The sequence below is a fragment of the Pararge aegeria genome, chromosome 21 (assembly GCF_905163445.1).
Source record: "Pararge aegeria chromosome 21, ilParAegt1.1, whole genome shotgun sequence".
Taxonomy (NCBI): Eukaryota; Metazoa; Arthropoda; class Insecta; order Lepidoptera; family Nymphalidae; genus Pararge; species Pararge aegeria.
In genome coordinates this window covers 7250894-7267783 of record NC_053200.1, presented here as the reverse complement: position 1 = coordinate 7267783, position 16890 = coordinate 7250894, and the positions used below count along the sequence as shown (strand labels likewise).

The window sequence follows — 16890 nt, the reverse complement described above, 5'->3', positions numbered from 1 at the left end:
AAAAAATATCATCATCATCAACATCATATTAACCCATTACAGTGCAAAGGTCTCTTCCCACTATGAGAACTTGTTAAGGCAGTAGCCGACCACGCTGGCCCATTGCGGATTTGTGCACTCAACACACTTTTGAGAATAACAATAAGAATTTTAAATTTAAATTATTCTCAAGAACTGCATGCAGGTTTCCTTACGACGTTTTCCTGCACCGCTGAAACAAGTGATATTTTAATTGCTCAAAACGCACATAATTCAGAAAAGTTAGAGGTGTGTGCTGGGATTCGAACCCGAGCCCCCCCGAAAGTTAATTCGAAGTCCTACCTACTGGGCTATTCACCAATTCAAGAAAAATAATATAATTACGTTAATGATAACATGCATTACTTTGAATAAAGGACATGATTCAAAATCACTTAGTACTCATGAAATCCTAGAGTTAATCTTTCTTGGTCACTGTTATTTATTAATATAATATGCTTGATGAAAAAAAATAAACAAACGATGCTGTTTAATTTTTTACTCAACATGAGTTTTGCAACAACTTCTCAAAGTCACAGGCAGTTCTACAACTTGTTAATAAAGTTGAGCTTATGCATATATTCACAAATAAACTAATTTCATATGGAGTTATAGTGGCATAAGTATATGAATTGACAAAGAAATACACGTGACGATGTCTGCAATTAATTACTAATTTTGTATACAAATCTTATATCTTTAAACGAGCAATTCTTATTCATTTAAACAACTTTATTGCATAATAAAGGAAACACACACAGGAACACTTACATTAACATAAAATATATGCAAAAGGCGGCCTTATTACTTAAAGCGATCTCTTTCAGGCTACCTTAACTATTGGAATAAGGCAATGAGAGACGGGAATTCTTGAATATATATAATTGGAAGCTCAGAATCGGCTCCAACGATTTTCATGAAATTTAGTATACAGGGGATTTCGGGGGCGATAAATCGATCTAGCTAGGATTTATTTTTAGAAAATGTCATTTTATTCGTTTTCTCCGGTAATAACCGACTTGGTGCAGACGAAGTTGCACGGGTCAGCTAGTGAATATTTATGTAGCATACTTCTGTTGACCGGAATAAAGAAAGAAGATACCAATGTTAGCACGGCAAGTACGGGCAGGTGACAATTATATCCCCGCGGAAAGGTAAAAATGTATCTTCTCCCACAGCTTTATCAACTCTCAGAGCATAAGTTTAAATAATGTCGCAATAATATATGTGGGATAATAAACGGGGGTAAACTTCTCTCCTATTCCATGTCCCCGTGCTTTAGCAGGTGGACACGTTAATTTTATCCCTTGTCAGGAGATATAATCGCGGGATATAATTTTTGGCACCTGCCCGTGATAGCCCTGATGGGTGTTGCCCGTTTTTAGGTGTATATTATAAGATTTTTTTGTATCTTATTCATAAAAATTAGAGTAGAAAATTTAGAGTAACTTCGCTTCCCGGGTATTGACATCTCCCTAGATTACAATGCTCGCGATGCTAGAGAGTTTGCCAAAAAATAATCCTAATAATTTTAAGTATATAAGTCCTAGATAATTTTAAGTATAGATAATAATCTTTACTTGTAAAATAACTGTCTTGTTTTTTGTTTAAACGCGTCAATGTCTGCAACACTCGCATTTAGGTTTTTTCTTTGTTGCATTTAATAGCAAAGTTCTAATGGACGGTTATAGGTTTTCTAACCATTGAATTAAGACCACTCAGGCGCACAAAAGATCCTGGAGGGTCGAAGTGCATCCGCTGAAGCGGGCCTCATTACAAGATAGATAGATAGAAGACCACTCAGAATCCTCATTGAGTCATTATTATATGCAGTGCATTGTTTACAAAGCAGTGAAAACGGCCCGCGCACGTCTCACTTTACACCCGAGGAATGTTGCTAGCTCACAAACTTTTTCCCATTTTCACATTTTATGGTGTAAAATAAATACTGTCATCTGCTAAATGGTATGAAGTGACTTAACGGGTTTTTTGAGAAACCATTCTAAAGTGGAGTGGTTTATAATGCTTCAATATTAGTCGTGTACGCGGTTTCTGTATGTTCTTGAAACCAGAATGAAGTAATAGTGCTATCGGGCGATGCGACGCAGTAGAAAAGTGGCAGAAAAAATTGTACGCGGCCAAAGATAGTTGGTATTCCTTTAATTCTACTAATATTATAAATGCTAAAGTTTGTATGGATGGATGGATGAATGGATGGATGGCTGGATGGATGGATGGATGGATGGATGTTGTTTACTCTTTCACACAAAAACTACTGAACCGATTTGACTGAAATTTAGCTTATACTCTGGATTAACAAATAGTCTGCTTTTTATCCCGGGAAAATATACGGTACCCGCAGGATTCATGAAAAATCAATAAACTGTGTACGAAATAAATAAAATAAAGATTAATCTTTTAGTATCGTACAAAAACATTGCAGGAAAATCTACGCTTTGCTTGCACGTGCGACTTAAGAGGGCTTTCTTGAGGTGAGGTGACACTTATAAGATTATTCTCAAAATAACGAAACGTATTCTACAAACGGCTTGAATTTCTTGATGCTGTAAAATGAGGCATGCACGTGGCGTTGCAATATCTTAGGAATTTTCAATAAAATACTAACTAGTTTCGAGTTATTTCTGCAGTGAAGAAAATTTTATGAAAAAGCATTTTAGTTATCGTATTAAGATTATAATATTTTACAATAGGCTAAAATTTCAATATAAAACCCGCGGAAACACACCGAATTATGTATTAATAATTAATGAAAAAAAAATTGCACAAAAAACAGACCCTATTAAACAAGTAAACAGCAAGAAATACATATTTCCTACTACATATTTACAAGTCGGTGCCAAGTAAAATGTAAAAATTACTAAGTGTAGATATACTTAGCCTACCTAGTAATCTTAGCTTTTGATTAACGATACTGAAAAAATAAAATGTTGCCATATTTATAATGACTTCAGTGCTAGGACTAAATAAAAAGTATTAGAAATATTCTGGGTAACCTTTAGCATGCGAATCAACTAACATTGCGATTTCGATTCTTCCTTTAACGACTACTATTCTTTGTTAGTAGCAGGAGCTCAGACCGATTGATACGAAATTAATTCTTAAACTTCCAAACCGGCCATTTCTGATGCCTGGTGGAAAGAAGTGATGAGGTCGAGGAATGCGCTTGCAAAAAAAAATCTTTTTCACCGACCTTACGAGTACCTTGAAGGTACTAAAGTTACATGTGGCAGGAAACACACAGTGATGGAAGGATTAGGTCGTTTTTTGCATCAGCTTGGTTGTTTTTGTGCGGAAATGCAGCTAGCCTTGTTGGAACCATTTCACGTGAAGTACATATTAATTTAACACTTTTTAGAATTTAACATAAACACTAAAAAGAAAAAAACTGGCAAAATAACATTCATAATCATCATCATCAGCTTGACAACTTTTTGGGTTAACTGAGCTTAATTAACAGCTGCTCTAAACAGTGACTTTGTAAAAAGAAAAATCTAAATTCATTTATTTCACGTGGGCCTAATACAAGCACTTTTGAAACGTCAAGTATGTCTGTTTGTAGTGACTCTACTACCGGTTCACAAAAGCAGATTCTACCGAGAAGAAGCCGGCAAGAAATTCAGCAGTTGCTCTTTTCCAACATTGTTTTACAATTTAACCATCTTTGTTCTACCTTGTGTGAGATGAAAGCGGAGCGGCTTCTTTCCGGGCAACAATGTCATTAAGAAATTCATCAATAGTATAGTAACCTCGATATTAAATGTGTTTTTATACATTCTTTAAACTTAATAATGCTAAATCTAATATTACTTTCGGTAGCATGTTATAAAAGCATATACTCAGCCCCACAATAGTTTCTATAACTATTGATGTGAAAGGCATATACTAATTTCGGCATCGACGGTAGGAAAGCCGTAGCTTAATTGGTGTAAGTGCTCAGGCCGCGATTGCCCGAGAGATGCATTTTAAATTTATAAAATTGATAATTCGTCCAAGTGTAGGTAAAAACACTAATGAAAATTATAAATATATAAAAGCTATGTGTCATCTCTCGTTTCAAACGTGTCTCATTCTAATATGGACCTTTGTAAAAGTAGATCGAAACTGCAACGTTTCCTACTAGATGACGCTACAGTCGCTATAAGACTGATGTGAATTTATAAAATTGATAATTCCTCCAAGTGTAGGTAAAAACACTAATGAAAATCAATAGATCAATGTTTTGTTTTGCAAAGATTAAATTGTTATATTAGATATTCTTTAAATTTTTCACGGAGATATTCGCGTGATCGAAGTTTGTATATTGATCAGACAGCTCTTTTTTGTAATAAACTTAAATTTACTCTTGTTGAACCACTGGCGTATATTTTTCAGACAGGAAATTTGCCTTCGACCAGGTCTACGCTTGCCCTTTACCTTGCCTTATATAATGAGTTGGAGTAGGTCAATTTCGCCAAAGTGGGTAGGTGGGCTTTAACGACTATCGTCACAATTTAGTGAAAACTGGGACCGATGTATTAACCTGAAAATTCTTTAGAGGATACACAATACCTAACAAATCATCATTTGGCCCGAGAGTGATCCGATAAAAATATCCAAAATCATTTATTTTGAGTGACATTCATATTTTATAAACATTTGCAAAGGTAAAAAAATTGAAGAAAAATATTAGCCTTATAATACTTCGGTTGGAATTTATGATACGATTTTAATTGTACTACAAATTAATTCAACTTAGCTTTTGGTGGAAATGTTGAAATGTATATTGTAGGAATCTGTACTCGTATATGCATAGTTAAGGTTTCCGAGATTCGCGCTCTCGGAGCTTTGTTCTCTATAAAGTGCATTAAAGGAATTATAATTTTACCGAGTCTTAATTACGTACTCAGAGACATGAGTTTCCGTCCCGGACTAATTTCATTTAATTATCTAATAACTGTTGCCCGCGTTCTTCGTCTGCGAACCGTTTGCTTTCCTGGGATAAATAGTATCCGTCCTCTCAACTAATTGTTTGCCAAAAATCAAGTTCACTGGTTGCTGAGTTAGGGCGTAAAGGAAGGACAAACAAACAAAGAAACAAGCACACTTTCTCATTTATAATATTTAATTTTAGTAAGACTAGCTGTTGACCTTGTCGTTAATTACGGTTTTTATGCAAAACCCGTGAAAACCGCTTGTTTTCCTGGGATAAAAAGTAGCCCATGCTACTTTCTGTCCCCTCAACTAACTTTATGCCAAAAATCAAGTTGATTGGTTGCTTAATCGAGGCTTGAAGGAAGGACAAGAAAACTTAATAACACGCTTTCGCATTTGTAATATTAGTGAATGAGTAAGGACTAAAGCACAATGCTTTAAAAAAAGAATTTTAGATGCGGATCGATTTTCTTGGTGATGGTTCTGTTTAATTTTTCAGTATAAGCAGTTTGTGACGCTCTATTTTGAGCCATAGTGCATAAAAATTTCGCAACAACCCTTTATTTTATCGGTATAAAAAGTATCCTATTACCGTCACCAAGATAAATACAAGCTATCTTTACGCAAAATGTCGCTTTAGGTGTGAAACTGTGTAAAGTCTAGTTGGCAAAGGTGAAGGGGAGCGACGGCGTATTTATGTATTCATTATACTCGATACCTTCTGTTCTACAACGTTTCCCTGATGTACGATACTGACTAGATTATTGACAAGCACAAGTCAACAAATATGGCCGCCACGATAGACCGGGGATCAGCTGAGCGTCTTTCATCGATCAGTTTGTGTATTTAAATATGTAATCACCAGTGTTTACTATAAATAATGTTTTACGTACTATTGTGTTTAAATTATAATATTACAGTTTACCTAAGATTAATGCTTTTAGACACTTTTAGAAAACTTTAAAATTAGGTACGCAGTGAGAACCATGTAGCATCAGCTGTATTTACATTGAGTTCGAATGAACGGATCAATATGGGCGCTGAAAAATTTGTTTTTTAAGGTTAATTTTATATGAAAACCGAAATAAAGGTTATTGGAAATCATGATTTTTGTCTTAATCCCCTTTCCAATTTATATAAATTGGAAATATATTAAATACTGCTAAGACTTCCTAACATATATATGTGGTTTCTGCAATGCTACTGACTAACCGAATTACATAAAATCCGGAAGTTTCCAGTAAAGAAAATAAAATTGTAACGACTAATAATAACTTCACGGAATAACCGAACTCTACGCAAAGGTAATCTTTAAAAAATATGTAGGTATAACTATTCAATTTAAAACAGGAATATTTAAAAATGAATAGAATAGTAGAGTGCAAATAGTTTTTTTTTTCACGTACTAAGTGTACACCCTTTTGGCACATTTACCTTTCCAATTCCGTCTTCTATGCACAATTTTACGTGAGAAACGGTAGAGAAAATTCTTGTGGATCGAATACAATAAATTATTCATTACTCTAGAGTTACTTTGAACGGGTGTGCTTTAATCATAGGCCTGGCCCAAGTGGCCGTGGAGAATTTGTAGAGGCGCTTGATATAAGCTAAAAGTTTATAACCAGGTATCCTAACTACTAACTTCCCTGAGATAGTTAACTAGTAAACCAGTTTGTATAAAGTTCGCAAGTAACGAAAATAAAAAATATTTAACAAACCGGTTTTGTTATAAAACAGCGTGCATATGGCCTCGTAGAAAATATTTATTTCTTGCTTATTTCTATAACATATTCAATTGTTTTTTTCTAAAATTTAAATAAAATATATTTTTATTTATAAATATGAAAAAAGCTGATGTCTGATGTTTTGATTTCACCACAATTCTTTCAGTATATATATATATTTAAATTATATATTGTTATATATTTATTTCAATATGTATTTTTAAATTACTAAATAAATAAACAAATAATAACCTCAACGTGAACCCAGCACGAATAAGCAGACTGGTCTAGATTGCCATAATCAGATGATATAATTTATCAAGCACCTGCTCATAATTAGCCACGGCCTCTTAGTTCACTTAATATAGCTCATCGGTAGTCATAACATTATAAGCTTCCTAGAGCAGCCTACACAACCTGGTTCATACATGCATAATATACCTTTAGATCTCATTAGTTTAACAGTGGTTTAGTACTCAGAATATACTTGAGTATTTTAATAATACGCTGCTACTCGTAGTGCTACTAGCTAGCTAAAATCCCGCGAGAATAAAAATTCTAAAATTAAATTAAATATATTTAATTTGGAATCATTAGTTTAGTTACACTTGACGTATTTGTAATCCATTTTATAAGCAATGGCTTGAAAATTGGACTGCAATTTCAACAGTAACTAATTAAGATAAATAATAAATTGTATGACGAATTTGCCACTTCAAATGGGGCCAAAATTTAAGATGTCATTTTATAGGGTCAGCAAGTCCAGTGTGTTAATAATAGGTACCCCTATTATTAACACACTGCGAGAGCAACTAATAACATAGGCTGGCAGCGTTGATGAAATTACGTGATATCTATGCATATATCAACTCAATTTCGGTTTATTATTCTCAAGTTGGAACCTTTGTTTTGAAATGACACGCCCGATCTCCGTTGATGCGCCATTAACGTTTATAAATTCATATTATGAAATTCAGTATACTCTGAAATAATATTATTGCAGAAGTAGACCTATACATACCCTGTTATTTATTTCCTTTTTCTACTAAGAACATAATCGTATTCGTCGATAATCTATAACAGTTCACTGCTGGAGCAAATTCGTCGGGTTGGTGATCGGTAGTAACAGCACGCTGTTGCCTGTTTTTCGTTAGGTATATTCAATTATTCGCATCATACGAAACCAATAGGTGGTAACGACTGTATTATTTCTTTTTATGAATATAATACACATAAATACTTATAATATACAGATAAACCCTTAGACACTGAAAAAAATTCATGTTCCTCACACAAACACTTTTTTCCAGTTGTGGGAATCGAACCTACGGCCTTCGACGCAAAAAGCAGGGTCGCTGCCCACTGCGCCAACCGGCTGTCTATATTCTGATCTGCCGTCACCACACTATAAGAATATAGAATGATTTGTTTTTATAGAAATGGTTTGAGCCCTGCCTTAATTAAAGCCATGCTAATATTATAAATGTGAAAATGCGTTTGTTTGTTTGCTTGTCTTTACTTTGCGCCATAACAAAGCAACCTCGATTTTTTTCATTAAGTTAGTTGAAAGGACACATTTTATCCCAGAAAAACAAACGCCCGGGATTTTTTTAAATGTAATTATCGCAGACGAAAAACGTGGCAAATAACTAGCTAACAATTTTAAAAATCTTCCTCCCCTTGAACTTTGAAAGGCCTATACAGGCTAATTAATGAAAATAGAACCGCGAACCCAGGTAGGAGGCAAATGATAATCCTTATAAAATACTCGTAGATAGAATTTCTAATGATGACTCAAATTACCAAGTGCTATACAAAATTGTACCCCTCACTGGCCACAAAGCCTTTAACGAAGTGAAAACGGTCGCGACGTTAAGAAAATTTCCTTCATTCCCAGGAGAAATCCTTTAGAATTCACCCTGAATTCTTCGGAAATTTGATTTTGCGTTGTACAGATCTCATTTTGTACCACAATGGCATATTTCACACGAAATTAGTAGTATTAGTAGGTACGTAGTTGTAACAGGCCAAACGGAATTAAAAATACACAATATGTTAAAAAAATGTACCTAGGATTTGAATATTTCTTGCCATTTTCTTTTATTGTATCTATTCTCCTTCCTTTTAATTTCTCCCACTGTCTAGGATCCCTTATATACCTAGAGATCTTTTATAGAGATTTCCTTGCCCATATATTTTCTTGTTTGTGGTTGTGTCATTTCTTTTGATAAAAAAAAAACGGATGGGAAGGCGGTCAGATTAAAAGCGGGGCTTAGTAGTAGTCCCGTTAGCACCCTTAGGGTACCGGTCCCAAAAAATTAAGCAGATTCAAATACGCCACCATAGCTACAGGACACGGTGTCACGGATTTAGGCCGTAGTCCACCAAACTGGTCAACTGCGGAATGGTGGACTTAACTCGCGTTTGGGATCTTATGGAAAAGTTTCAGGCAAGTTTGCAGGCCGTGCAGTTTTCCCCACATGTTTCCCTTCACCGTTAAAGCTTGTGTTTAATTACAAAGAACCCACATGTCTTCGGAAAATTAGAATTGCGTCCCGGGGATCGAAGTCGATCCCCACTAAAGTAGAGCCGAAGTCCTGAAAACTAGACTATCACCGCTTTGACCTAACTTATAGGCTTCACAGCTTCATATTGGTACAAAAAAATGTAGAAATCTACCCCTGTTTTCCTTAAGGCATTTAAGTATATTAATTTAACTAAAGATGGCCGCATAGAAACAAAATTCAGTAGACAAGAAGAACTAGTTACGTAGATAATTAGGTAAAGCCGATTTTGGTGTAAACATTGCTTTGCTTAGTCTCTTTGCAAATGTTTAATATTTTTATCAATGTATGCTGTAATGATAAAAGATCGCTCGCACATAATTACCTAAATACCTATTGACTGTGCTTATTGAATCCAAGTTAATTTGAGTTGGAACACCCTGTCAGTCTGTCAGATCCGCTGACCTCTATTATTGCCATTGGAGTAGCAGTAGTCTCTTTATTTTTGTCTTCAATTAATTGACGCCATTTTGGCGCTGTAAGTTTTGAACCTTTAATAAGAGTGTCCTCGGAACTAAAATTTGAATTATTAAGAATATAGTGTTCTTATTATTAGTAGTAAGAACACTATAATATTAGTTCAAGACATAGCTGCTACTACTTTGTTTTTGTTTTCAAGTGATTTACAACATTCTAGTTTTGACGTTGTGATACGAGTGTCCTAGCAACTAAAAATGTAATTATTAAAAACAAGTTGAATATGTAAAATACATATTTTTGTTACAAAGCTAATATTATTTATTCACAACTGCCTCGGGTAAACAGGCATTGAACTAAGAGTTCCTCTACCTAATCACACGGCGCCATTATAAAAACCTAATTTCCACCTAATAACCAACGAAGAATTTAAATAATTTGCCTGAAGAAAAACAAATGACAGTACGCTTATCTAAGTTAGCCCCTGATATGTTATGCGCCTTGAGCGTTTCTCCCTTATAAATAACATGGAAATATACGAAAACATAACTGCTTGAGGGCGCTGATGTAAGCAATTATAAAGGTTCTTCAACTCTATGTACTTACAGCAACATTTTAAAAATAATTTTACCGTGAACTATTAATAAAAAAACACCTTCGTCATTGTTCCAGGAATAACTACGTGATTTACAAATACTAATTGAATTGTTATCAAACAGGTTTAATAATTTGCTTAGGTTAGTTCAGGTATAAAGTAAAAAAAAAACCTTCGACTTTAGTGCATTGTCACCCCTTATTTTCGAATTACTGAAAAATTTCGCAGAGTTAGCTTTATGAAACAGAAGTTTAAAAAACTGAAATATTTAAAAATTGAACCACTGATCGCTCGTTGTTTAATTCCTAATAATTCACTGTTGTATTGAAATGGTGTACTTTTGAGTTTAACAAAAAGTGAAATCATTGATACTAAGTAAATATTGTATAGGCGAAATCTATAAAGTGAAAGCATCACAGTTTAAATAAACATTACTATTTGATAGAATTGAACTTTTGATTTTATAAAATAAACATTAAAATTCACGCGAGCGCTCTGATATTTTCTACAGACACTGAACATAATAATATGCGATAACATTTTATCGTAGTACTACAAACGTATGTTTATCATAACTAACAAACACATAAACCGCCAAATTTCGAATGTTTACACAACAAACACTGAAAAGATAAAAGGCTTTACTTACAGTATGTTTACCTCGAACTGTGTACACAATTTAATAGCACCTTAACTTTTTAGCAAAATGTTTATTTTATTTGCATTTTTAATCCGGAAAATTCTTGTATGTGGTATTTTTTATTTCATTTGATTTCAGCGTAAGTGCGTGGCGGTGCGTCCGTACCGAACGGCGTCCCTACAGTCAACTAGTTTCTAGTCTTACCTACTTTACTACATGACTCGTCTGTAGCCTGTTGCTTCATTCAATTTGAGTGGGAACGAAATATTCTTTATCAGCCGCACTGAATTACTGTTTATATGAAGCTTATTGGAAAGCTAATAGAGTTAGGGTGCATTAATATTAAGCGTCATAGACCCCGTGACAACGCGGTCTGTATAATTCATATAAATTCATAGCTAGGGATCTAGTGGCAATATTTGATTCCATGCTTCATATTATAAATACGTAGAGGCTCTTTTTTGTTCGGCTCAATCAATGTATATCTCAAAAGTATTTGGCACATATGTTGCTTTAACCCTCTAAATGGACTGGGGGTACATTCTATTTAGGCAAAAATACAGAAGAACCGTTTTAGAATCATTTTAAAAATATCCTTTGTTAACCTTAGCAGCTAAACTTGAAGAAATTTGGCACGGAGATAGCTTGAACCGGGGAGACATAGGGGAACAAAAATATAGGTATGTAATTTTAGTACAGCTAACAGCAAAGCTAGACAAAATATTCTATTATATCATGAAACTCATTGTAAGATTTAGTAACGTAACTCCAACTCATCGCACGTGATGATGAAATTGAAATGGTTTGAGGCTAAAAACTTAGCTCTTAACGGAAAAAAAACGAAGAGTATTAAATTCACACTACCGAATGTTAAACAAGTAAAAACCATTGTACAACTTAATAATGAGGAGTTGGATTTGGTGGATACGACAATCTTTTTAGGAATAACTTTAGATGCTAAGCTTCAATGGGGCCCACATATAAATAATTTAGCGAACAGACTTAGTTCTGCAGCATACGCGGTAAAAAAGATTCGTCATATGACAAACATAGAAACTGCTAGGCTTGTTTATTTTAGTTATTTTCACAGCATTATGTCCTATGGCATTTTATTATGGGGTAATTGCTGCTGATATAGATTCTATTTTCGTCCTGCAGAAAAGGGCTGTTCGTGCGATATATAAAATGGGCCCAAGAGAGTCATTAGGGATAAATTCAAGTTAAAATAATGACGGTGCATAGTCAGTACATATATGAAAATTTAATTTATGTCCATAAAAATATATCAAAATTTAAAAAGAAAATGCACTGTAACAATATTAATATTAGAAGCAAAAATAAACGCGTTGTGCAGTTTACTAGGCTACACAAAATTGCAAATTCATTCAAGGGCAATTGTATATTATTTTATAACATATTACCAAATGAAATCTTTGAGTTGTCTCTCAATAAGTTCAAAGTTTATATAAAACGTAAGCTTACAGAAAAATCCTATTATAACATTAAGGATTATTTAAACGATAAAAAAGCTTAATTTAAATTTACTGGAAGATGGTGATAACAAAAAAATAAATTTACCCGGCTAAGTTTGTTGTGGGCTCTTCTTAGACCAGGGCGCGTTTGGAACCCTCGTAGCTTTAGATTTAAGTTGGCGAACGAAGTTATCACCATCCCGTTACAATTATGTAAACAATTATGTATGAACGCTTCATAAGTGCCTGTGATAGGCCTACATGAATAAAGAAATTTTGAATTTGAATTTGAATTTGAAATAAGGTAGATATTTTATCGACGCATGAAAGCGGAATAACCCTTTTTCGTTAGGTTGCGATTTCTATTAGTTAACTCCAACAGTAAACAGCGTTATAGATGTTCGTTCCAAAAGAAAAACAACTTGTGTTGTCTACAGACATAGGGCGATCGCCTAGCGATTAGGCGTTCCGGATTCCGGATTTGGGGTATGGGTAATGTAACTGCCATACCCCTAACAAGTTGCTCCCTAGAGTCTTAGACTGAAGCCTACCCACCAGAAGAAATTTCAGACAAGGGTTAACAAGTAACGCAATAATAAAAAACAAAAGAGTATCGCGCAGCCGCGTTAACGGCCCAACCCATAATACAAAGAAAGGCTTAGAAAATTACGATATAGAGTATACAAACACTACGTCAGACCATGTCGCTGCCTGTCCGTGAAAACCCGTGACCTTTGGTCCCTACTGAAAATCAGCGTTGCAGTATTCCTTGACAGTTACTGCCATGTTGCTGCGGCACAGAGCTGAGTCGGTGACCCGTTGACCACAACGAAGTAACATACTCCTAAATAACTGTATTTTTTTCTTTTTTACTGTTCTCTTGTTGTAGTATCATAGTATGTTGTAATTTATTTATTGTGGTTAATACATATTTATTATTATTATATTGATTTCAGTCGAGGGTTGTAATAACCGTTTGTTAAAATATTATTGAAAACTTATTTGTGGTGCATTACAATAAACCATATGCATAACCATGGCACCGCTGTTATCCAAAGCATTTGATCTTGGGCTCAACTTTAGAGAGTCAAAATGGAATATCAAATCTTTTTATGATGCAATCATAGCACATAAAAAATTAAGACTTTATTTAAATCCATCCGCCTAAAAAAATACCATTACGAATGCAAAAAACTATTCTTGATTAAGTTGTCAGAAAAATGAACAGACCACTTTAAACCCACAGACAAACGCATGACAGACCGTTACCATATCTCAAAATTTATCTCCGTAGACCCTTTTTCATGCGTGTTATATATTTATCACAAAAGTTTCGCAGAATTATCTTTTCAGTGTAGACTATTGTATAGTGTACACCCTTTGATGGACTCATAATTTTCCCGATAAATCCGATTCTATGGTTTTTGGAGTCTTATATGTTTTTCTGTAAGAGACGTGGGAAAAGTACCAACTGTTTTTTTTTTTTTGCTGCCATCTATCAATAATCTAGATCTGCTATTAAAGTCTCAGTTCAACAATAAAGCATTCATCATTGTCAACCCATTACCGGCCCACTTCATGGCCCGGATCTCCTTTCAGAATAATAAGGGCTCAGCATCACCACTGTCCAAGTGTGGTATGTTAGCACCACATGTTTTTGAACACTAAGGAAAACTCTCAGGCACCTGCCTGAGAGTTTTCCTTAGTGTTCAAAAAAAAAAAAGTGTAGGAGAACATCGTGAGGAGCACCTGCTCCTCACGATGTTCTCCTACACCATTAAAGCAAGTGATAATAACTTTGTGACAACATAGCGGTTGTTTTCGCATGTGAATTTGCTGACGAAGCAACGAGCGACCACTGTACCATACCGTTTTTTGTGTGCTTCTTTGTTACCTATGTTTGCCTAAACTACTGCGGCGGTTTTGATGAAATTTGGCACATATAGAATATTTCTAGCCTGTTAAAACGAATTGTTCCCGCAAGCTTAGTAGTGATCGTATATAATCCGCACTTGTGGAAAAACGTGCCGTGCGGTACCTCGTGCAAATAGGACCTAATGTTTAACCTATTAGTAGTAGTCGAGAAGATTCCATTGATTGGCAACACTCGCTACATTAATGATTCGAATTTTAAGTGAGGTGTCATGGGAAACCGGATGGTTGTTTATTTATGAAACTATTTCGTAGAAGTAAAGCTTATTGTGACAGAGCGACCGGAGAAGTCCGACGGCCATGGAATTTCAGACGCCAAGCAGCTTTGTTGAGTTACGGTCTGATGGGTTGTGCCGGTGTAATAACAGGCACGTGAGGTTCTGCTTTTATACAAGCAGCATTCTTATCATCATTAATAGCTCATATGAATCCACTCATCATCAGTAGGTGCCATCTTCATATTGAAGTTCGGAGGTCAGCCGGTGGAAAATCGAACGTTTATGTGCCATCCTCTTCAATTGCGAATAGGTATGTCCGATCCACTCTCTTATATCGCCGAACCACTTCTTCCTCGGTCTCCCAGGTGCTCTTTCCCCGGTAATTTTCCCTTCAAGGATCAACCTTGGAAACTCGAACAGGGATCCTCTCGCAGGTGACCGAAATCGAAACCTTCCTTTGTATTACGGTTGTCATTAGCTCACTGCTGGACTAAAATACTCTTACATCAAGAGGGTTTGCCTATAAACACAACGCTGGGCAGAACGGCAGGCTGATTACGTATCTCGCGACAGCAATGCGACAGGCGTAAATCTTACAATCACTGCTGTCAAACGTCACTTTTGTTTATAAGATACGTAATCACCCTGCGGGTCGCTGATTGAAGTTGAAGGTACTTTTTTTTAAAAGTAATAATTGACGGACCAAGCATTTTGCCTGCCTGAGTGAATGTGGTAGCCTATAAACAGAGTAATACTTGACATGGCATACAAGATACACGTCCTAAAAAGTACCGGCCAGTGTCCATCAATCTGAGGCGTAGGTGTTAAGCCTCATAATTATACCGGCAACCACACCCTTCAGACCGGACTAAAGCAATGCTGCTTGGTAACCGAAATAACCATGACGGTAGTACTTCCTCGGACGAGCTCTGTCACAAAAAACTCTACTACTATTAAAACAGTAAAAGTATAGAACTAGAACAGAGGATGCTGCTATCCATTCTAATTTTTGTTTCCTTAGTCGCCTCGTACGACCCACCGGGATTCAACTTATTTTTAAGCATAATATAGTATATTCTACCGCCTTTTGTATTCTACTCCAGTTTTTGTTTCTCTCTATTCGTCCTTTATTTTCCTAACTGTGTAGTGGTGTACAAATAAAGAGTTTAAATAAATAAATAGATTACTAATTAGTTTACTTGGATGCAGTGCAAGGAGTGTGATAATAATCTGGTTTAAAGCAACCTGTAGGTTTTGAATAGCACTAAAGGTAAAGGTATTATAAACAGACGTGGGCGGTTAATGTTTTCTACATGGCACGTTTTATGTATACGATACAATAAATGGGTCCTTAGTGGACATTATACGTCATACTAACGAGGACGCTGCAATGATTTATTAGTTAGGAAGTAGAGCACGTGGAAACTAGGTAATTAATTTAAACCTGTGGAAATAAACGTTGATTTTTATTAAGACCACCAACATTTGTTATTTATACTTATAAGAGATTCTTGGAAGTGTTAGAAGTAATCCTATATTACTTCTAACACTTCCAAGAATATGTGTACTTTTTTCCCGACATTAAGCTCGGTTCCTTTGGGATAGGGGATGAAAGTGTTTGACGATTTAACATCATAACTCCGACAAATTTTAACCGATTTAAATAATTATTTTTGTACTTTAGAGGTTAAAATATGTGTTTAATTTTGACCAAGCTTTATGTAGATCTAATGAATGTGGTTGGCGATAGAGGACATAACTCCTCAGCGGACAGCAGCAAACCCCTCATTTAAGGCTTAGCGATACTGAATACTTTAATTTTTTTAGAACTACAACTAAATTGAATGCCACATCGAAAAACAAAATCAAACGCAGACGAAGTCGCGGGCAACAGCTAGTAGTATTATATTTTTAAACCCTGACGCAAAAACGACGGTGTCTTTTAAGTATAACATGTCTGTGTCTGTGTGTGTGGGTGTGTGTGTCTGTCTGATGATATCATCTGTGATAAATGCTTTAACATTTATCATATAGATAAAGGCGTTATTTTTTTTAAATTATTCCTGTTTTAAAAGCCTATGTAGTATTTGTACATAAAACCTTTCCACGTAAAAGGCGTTTGAATATTTTAGTATCGAGCCCGCATTTTAATTTTTATTCAAAATAGCGACCACGCATAAAACCTATAGTAAACAAAGGCTGGAATTAATACAAATAATAAACATTATACGGGTGTCAGGTATCTGATATAAAAGCTATCAAAGTAAAACTTTGATGCTGATGCTGGTTTTCGGTTTAACTGAAATCTAAAATTAAAAGCACCAACACAATGAAATATTATTTTTATTTTAATCCTAATCTAGATCAACAGAAGATCA

General features: G+C 35.1%; 1 protein-coding gene across 1 annotated transcript in view; it reads right to left on the bottom strand.

The window, feature by feature from the left end:
* LOC120633199 (G-protein coupled receptor dmsr-1-like) overlaps positions 1 to 10991 on the bottom strand; it is a 66211-nt gene extending 55220 nt beyond the window's left edge. The window contains exon 1 of the mRNA XM_039903341.1: positions 10900 to 10991. The gene's annotated coding sequence lies outside the window, so the exon portion shown is untranslated. The remainder of the gene's footprint in view (positions 1 to 10899) is intronic.
* Between the last annotated feature and the right edge of the window lie 5899 nt (positions 10992 to 16890).